Source organism: Passer domesticus, chromosome 7 (assembly GCF_036417665.1).
Source record: "Passer domesticus isolate bPasDom1 chromosome 7, bPasDom1.hap1, whole genome shotgun sequence".
Classification (NCBI taxonomy): domain Eukaryota; kingdom Metazoa; phylum Chordata; class Aves; order Passeriformes; family Passeridae; genus Passer; species Passer domesticus.
The window spans coordinates 33837324-33843323 of NC_087480.1; positions in this window are offsets into that span (position 1 = coordinate 33837324).

Below are 6000 nucleotides of genomic sequence, written 5' to 3' on the forward strand. Positions count from 1 at the left end.
ATGACACATTTCTGTGAAAAAACACATGTAAAAGATTAAAGAAACTTGAGAATTTATTCTTTTTTTCCTGACTTAGGAACAAGTAATAAGGCCTGTTTCAGCTGGGTCAGGGCAGACAGGAGCTGGGCCCTTCTCTAGGGAGCTCACCGAGCCTTGTTCTAGTTGGGTTTTATTCCAATTCTTATTACTCTTTCTTTTAATTACTATTAATACATTTTTCTTTATATCCTTTTAAAGTTTGAACCCTACTTTACCTTTCTCCTAATCCTATCTCACAACAAAAAATAAACACATTAATAATTAACCAACACCAAACCCACCACGCTCTTTAGTACGTTAACCAAGAAATCTCAAAATTAACAAGATCTCAAATTAACAAACCAAAACCACACCAGGGAAGCTGCATTGAAGTAGCTCTGAAGCTGCTGCCAGACAAACTCTGAGAGGCATTTCTGCCCCAGCCAAGGGTCAAGAGAAGCCATCAGCCTGTGAGGGAGGGAGTCAAGAGGTGCTATTGTATTTGCAGGGGTCCCTGTGGCAGGGAGGAATGATGAATCTGACTCCATGTTCTCAGAAGGCTAATTTATTATTTTATAATACTATATCATATTAAAGAATACAGAAAGGATACTTACTGAATGCTAAAAGCTAATAATGAAAACTCGTGACTCTCCCCATAGTCCTGACACAGCCTGGCCCTGATTGGCCAAAGAGTGAAAACAACTCACAGCAGAACCCAATGAAACAATCACCTGTGGGTGAACAATCCCCAAACACATTCCACATGAGCACAACACAGGAGAAGCAATTGAGATAAGAATTGTTTTCTTTTTTCTCTGAGGCTTCTCAGCTTCCCAGGAGAAAAACCCTGGGCGAAGGGATTTTTCCAGAGAATGTGAATGCCACAAGGTGCTGCCCCACAGGGGACAGAGCCCATTGCTGTTTGTCCCAACCCGATTAAAGAGCTGAGAGTGGCTGTCAGCACTTCCCCTGCCTCGACAAGGTGGGGCCCCACCCTGGGAGCAGATGTAGAGCAGTAATCCTCAGGTTCCCTGAGGGACGCAGAGATTAGCCCGGAACGCCCTGCTCTGAATCCCTGCAGGAGCTGTTTTGAGAGCTAAAGCAGCACACGGATCCCCTGGCCTGCCCTTGTTGTTGTCCTCTGCGTGCTTGGCCATCCTCTGGAGAGAGCTGCTTATCCAGCATGGATCCCACCCTGCTGCCCAGGGCAGTTCAGCTTCTCCTTTCCTGACCAGAGCTGGTGCTTCCAGCAGTTCTCCCTGGGATCTTACAGAGGTTTTATTGCCAGAAAAGAGACTATAAAATTATCCCTCTTCTTTCTCCAAGCCTTGTGACCTCCAGAGGCAATGCTCTTCTAGTGAGATCACATTTGGGTGGGATTCATCCTCTACTTCTCCCATATATCCCTTAGGCCAGACAAAGACTCTCTGACGGGGATCTCCTTCCTTGCAGTGACTCTCAAGTTACATCCATCCTCTTAATTAATGTTGGTCCAGCACACAGGCAAAAACCCAGCCTGTGTTCATCCAGGTTGCTTGATTCTTTATCCCCTCCTGGCACAGCTTTTCCTGCCTCAGGATGTGATTTCCCAGTTAGGATGGCATGGTGCATCCAGGCCTTGAGGAGCTTCAGGAAGTCATTTCATTTGCAGTGGATGTGTCTCTGCCAGTGCCTGGGAACACAGCTCTTGTTTGTATCTGTGTCCTTCCCGTGCTGGCAACAATGGCCTTGGGAATGCTGGCTGCCAGGCAGGCCTTTAGTCACTCCATTGTGTCACTGCTCCCTGCGCAGTGCTGAGCGGCCACTGACGGGCCACAGGACCTTTGCTGGAGGGACTTTCCTTATTTCCTGTTGTTCTGCATCCCTTACATTCCTCATCTCTCCCCGGGCCCATGGCATTGTTCAGAGCGGGCTCCGTGTTCTGCCTGGCATCTTGTTTGGTGTCTGCTTGTGCTGTGACCTATGGAAGCTGTGAAGGTGACATTAACTGGGAGGCACTCATGTCCTTTCACGGCTTTGTGTGTTTGCTGCTTGGCACGGGGATGGACTTTGTGGCGTAACTTAACACATTCCTGATGAACCCAGCTACCCGGGGTGGCTTCGGATTTTTCATTTCTGCAGGCTGACAGGCTGGGGGAGTTAGAAACAAAATTCCACTGAACTTCTCAGACAGGCAGTGTTTGATTTGGGGTGAGTGTTTCTTTGGTGACACAAAGACAGTCATAAGCCATTAGCCACCAAACAAGCAGTCATTTACCTGGGCCTGGCTGAAGCTGCCTTCCAAAACTCCACTTTTTAAGGACTGGGTTGGAGCCAGCATTTAGCCAGTATTTCTCTTGTGAGGATAAGCCACTGCTCCAAGCTCTGGAGGCTGCCCATCCCTGCAGCTCCTCGCGTGCTGCGCTGAGGCCTGGCAGAAGGACTCTGGAGCAGCAGCTCCCACAGGACTTGGTGTCGTGATCCAGTGGCCAGAACCTGCTCTGGGAGCTGTCAGAGGATATTAGGGCCAGGAGGCCAGGCTGCAAACACAGTGTCTGTGCAATGCAATGTTCTTGGGCCTCTGTGAGTCTGGTTTCTGTCCTGAGTCTTGCTGCTGTTTGAATTCCTCTGGTTCTTGCAGGGGGCTGGCTCCTCTCCCTGCTCTTGTGTGGCTGGTGGTGGGTGTTTGGTGAGGGGTCTTCAGCCCACACAGACCCAGAGGAGCAAATGGTTGTGATGAGCTCTTGGTCAGGGACAGAGAAGCCCACAGTCTGCTGCTCCCTGGGAGCCATAACTCACAGCAAATGAGAAATACAGCCTGGGCTTGCCCAGCCACAGGCAGGACAGGTTCCTGTTGGTACTGGGCAACAGGAGCTTGGTGAAAAGCAGGAAAACAGCTACCAGAGCCCAGAACTGTCACAGCATTTGCACAGTTGTCCTGTGGAGCTCCCTAGCCTGGTTTCTGGCCTCTCTCCTGTACACCTGTAGGAAGAAACAATCAAAACTGAAGATTAGATTCACCAGTGGTGTCAAAACCTGCTGGATGGCTTTTGCTACTCACCTGGCACTATTAAACCTCACTTAGAAGGGACACAGACTTGGCCAATACAGTTCAGCTGTGGCTCCACAGAAAGAAATCTGCAGCCCAGAAAGTATTTCCACAGCTGATGATGGCCAGTGCTTTTTCCAGCTCAGGAAAGCTGCTGCCAAGAACAGGACAGCGTGCAAAAACACAAATGCCTCCTAAGCAAGGCAGCAGATGCCCCTGGGCAGCTGCCAGGAGGTTTTCTACCTGCCTTGCTACTTCAGGGAAGGACATTCCCTGAAAAGCCCAACAGTTGCTTTGACTTTCAGCCTGGGCCAAGTGGGACCTTCATCAGCTTCTCGCCTCGCCAGCTGCCATGAAAGCAGCGATGGCAGGTGTGAAATTGCAGGTGACTTGCTTGCTTCTGGCACTCCAGTGCTGTCATTTTTGGCTTTTGACAGCCTCTGAATGGGCAGGATGAGGGAATCACACTGAATTCATGCCCTCCGGAGCAGGCCTTGGGCCATGGAGCACTTGGGTGGAAGGAAAAGGGTTAAGGGGGAGATAGGAAACACTTTGGGCTTATCCCATAGGATGATTTCTGGGAAAGGAGGGGCTGCAATCAGGCAGGATGAATTCACTTCAGGATCTTGGGAAATCAAGCTCAGGCTAGCCCCAACCAAGGTGAAAATGCAGCAGGAAAAAGCGATGTCCCTGCTTTACCTCATCTTGTGGCAGAGCAAACAGCCCAGATAACATGGAAATCAGACATGGTGCAAGGCTGTCATTGCACGAACAACCAAGATATCCCGTGGGGAAATGGTACAGTTTGAGCAGAAGGGCACTGGGGGTTGTCCTGGAAAGTCCTACCTAAGCCTGAGAGAAAGGGCCTTCTCCAGTCCTCTCTGCATTTCTGCTGAAGGCAGCAGAGAAAAGCTCTGCAGGTAAGGGAGGAACTGCTGGGTCACTGTCAGAGCATGGAGAAGATCTCTGTTACTTCACAGCAGATCACTTCTGATCAGTGCAACACCTGGAAACAACCAGATGCAGCAGAGGTTCTTCTATTCTGTCTTCTAATCCTACAACTGAGTTTAAAATCTGCATTTTAAAAACGTACCAGGAGTACAAAGTAGCCTGTAAAGTAACTGCAACTGTTTACAAGTGTTGGGCTCTGCTGAAAAGAAACCAGACACAGATCCTCATTTTCTCCAGACTGCTATTTGTCCAGTTTGGCTGCATTAAATTCAGAAGTGGTTCCTTTAGTCGCTGACAAAAGTGTTTCAAATGCTGCCAGACAAAGCTAATAACATACACACACACCCACAATGATCAGTCAAAGCTTTTGTTTTGTCACTTTTGTTTCCTGTTTCTTTGCATGCACACGGGGCACATTTTGGTTCTCAGCCCATTAAATGGTGCATGAACTCTCATAACATCCTTCCCTGCCTCCTAAGTGGGAGAAAGTCCTGCAGGTCAGACATTTTGTGGCAGAAATGGGTGATGGAGACTGCACAGACTTTAAAAGCACTTTATTCATGTTGTTCACTTTATTCAATGGAGATGCTTGCAAACAGCAGGCACCCTGCTTCCATGTACCTCTAGAAAGTGATTCTGCCTTAGGGAAATCCACTGTGCAAGGATGAATCATCTGGAGGAATTTTAGGAAAATGGGCTCCCCCAGATTTTTCAATGGCCAAAATTAACTCTGAAGAGAAGAGCAGTGGCACCCCGTGTCCGAAAGGATGTTCCAAACCACACCAGGGATGTAGGAACTGGGTACCAATTCCCACTAAACCACATCCCAAAGTGCCACATTGACACGTTTTGTAAATCCCTCCAGGGACGGTGACAGAATGATGCAGAAGTCCTTGGAGGAGAGATCTGGGACCTTCCCAGGAAGAGCAGAGGACCTGTACCAGGGGAATGACATGTCCTATTGTCACCCCCCTGCTTTCTCTTTCTGCTGCTTGATGGGAGGCAAAAGAGGCCTTTGCTGTGATCTGGGCCAGCCATCCTTCTGTTCCCGTGTTTCCAGTGGGAAAACCTAAGCCTCCAGGCTGTGTGGATGCTGTGGGAACAGGTGCAATAGGGGACCTAAAAAAACAACAGATCAGAAAACATATGGGCCTGCCCCAGCCCTTAATTAACCTAATTGCTGCAGCTTCCACCAAGGTCTGCATGTTTTCCTAGCGTGGTTTCCGGTGCAGGCAAGCTCCATTCCCTGTGACAGAGAGCAGACACAGAAATGCCCTCAGCAGCCCACAAAGGCCCTGTGTGGAAACCCAGAGCACTGGGAATATTTCTCTGTCTGCTCTGGGGTGCCCTGACCCCCAGGGGAGCACTGACTCTGACCCTCATCCATGGAGAAGGTTTCCTAGACTTCGAGATTGACTGGAATCCACAAAAGTGTGAAATGGATTATAGAGAGTAGTGTAGGTGAATCACTTGGTGAGAAATTTAGGTTTTGGGATTTTTGTATGCTGTGGATGGAAGCAAGATGGAGAGCACAGGGTGTTGTCCTGGGTTTCTTCTTCATGCTTCTTCTTCCGTCTTCTTCATGGGTTTGGGTGGCATTTTGTAACTGGGCAGAAAATTCCACATTGCGGGCTCTGTGGGATCAGTTATTGGGTTAAAAGGGAAAATAATCTAGGTGTCCTTTCTTAATTGGATAGTTTAGTCTTAAAAGACCTTGTAATAAGAGATTGTTGGCCTCTAATAAGAGATTGTGCCTTCTAATGAAAAGCTGCTGTAACAGTGATGAGACTGTTTTACTGATAATAAATAATAAACACCTGAGTCTGAACATGAACAACTGTCTCAAGGGCCTTCAATCCAGACCCAGAGAAACCCACAGCTGGGACCCCCACAGCCCTGCAGGGCAGCCCACCTCCCTAAAACCCAGCTGCAGGGCCCAGGGTGCAGGTTCTCCACAGCCCACCGCCCCCATGAGGTGCTGTGGGCTTCTCTGGAGAGAG